This window comes from Austrofundulus limnaeus, unplaced genomic scaffold (genome assembly GCF_001266775.1).
Source record: "Austrofundulus limnaeus strain Quisiro unplaced genomic scaffold, Austrofundulus_limnaeus-1.0 Scaffold24, whole genome shotgun sequence".
In the NCBI taxonomy this organism is placed as follows: Eukaryota; Metazoa; Chordata; class Actinopteri; order Cyprinodontiformes; family Rivulidae; genus Austrofundulus; species Austrofundulus limnaeus.
In genome coordinates, this window is record NW_013952426.1 from 283,936 (window position 1) to 285,471 (window position 1,536).

Here is a 1,536-nt window from a genome sequence, read left to right on the forward strand (position 1 = left end):
AAATATAGTTTAAAAAATTTACAAAACTAAACATCCTACAGTATTTTTACAGTCTTTATTTTACAGTTAAAATATATGTTTATTAAATAAAGTCTAATGTTACAACTAATCAATTTGTTTCAGAACAGTACTTACAAAGAAAAAGTTTTTTTTCTTCAGAAGGGATTGTAGTGCAGTAAGTTGAGCCCTGATATAAAACAATAAAAAAACATTAGATATTTGGCTGACACTACTTGATGTTTTTGGTGGCAAATTTTCCACAACTGTTTTTATGTGGACGTCTGTAAGAACCTTTTATAGCCAAAACATGATTATTTTTCCTGTTTTCCTAACCCAAATTCCAAATCTAGAAAGAAAATAGGTTTTCTATTGCATTTTAACTGAATGGACAACAGTTTTTTCTCTGTTTATGGGTAAATAAAGTATGTAAAGGTCAGAATTGCTATTTTTAGTCACACAATCTTGGAGTCCCTTCTTGTTTTAAAGTTCTGCTCCGTCGCTCCCCCTGCTGGACAATGATTGTAGTGCAGCACAGATTCAGAAAAGCTTTTCCTGGTTTTCCARCTGATCTCAGCTCAGCGCGTGTATGGGTGGGGAGAGTTTTCATTAAATGATGAAAATAGTTTGGATGATTGGAAATGTGTTTTAGAGTTGTTATTTTTTATTATCTTTCTTTTTTTATGGTTAAGTCATAGATCAACGTGTAAATAAGACATTTCAGGCCTTGATGCTGTGCAGAGGTGAAGCATGTGTTTGGGTTCGCTCGGTGTTACACGCAGCTCATCACAGCTCTGCATTTTAAACCAGCTGTGCAACAAACCCAAGGCTGTAAATAAATCTGATGCAGGCAGAGGAACTGAATCATCTCACTCTCATGTAAAGGAACCTGAATGTATGGGAGTCTGAAAATCCATCAGATTATCAGCTTTGAGGTTTGTTTGTTCTTTTTGTGATGGGTGGGTTATAAGTGGCAGGGTTGAGTCTGGAATTACTGGACACRGGACTTCACTTTTAAAAATGAATGTTTATGCTGCACAAAGCTCACTTGAATTTTTAAACCTGAACATTTCTTTTTGTTTTTTTAATCCTAACTTGACATTAAAGATTTGCTCTGCAGCATGTTGTACATTAGGTTATGGTGTCCTGATGCATCTCAGTAATCCAGGTAGAAAAAAATCAAAAAGAAAAAATAAGTGAGGACCTACTTATTTTGTCTTTTTGATTAGGTTATGGTACATGTTTTGCTGCCATTTACTTAAAAAAATACAAAAGAGTGTTTGATTATCAATGTCTGCCTTGGTCTTAAARCTACCTAGAAAATGTTGCTATTTTCTCTGTCACCAAATTAAAACAACAAATTCTACAGTTTAGAACTTAAGATTCATTTCTACTTTTGTCCGGGGTTATGGTATTTATTTGCTGCTTAATTTAATTTTCTGTGAATTAATTTCCTACCAGAGTCTAATAAACAATCCTCTTATTACTGTTTGATTAATCTTATGCTATCTATCTATCTATCTATCTATCTATCTATCT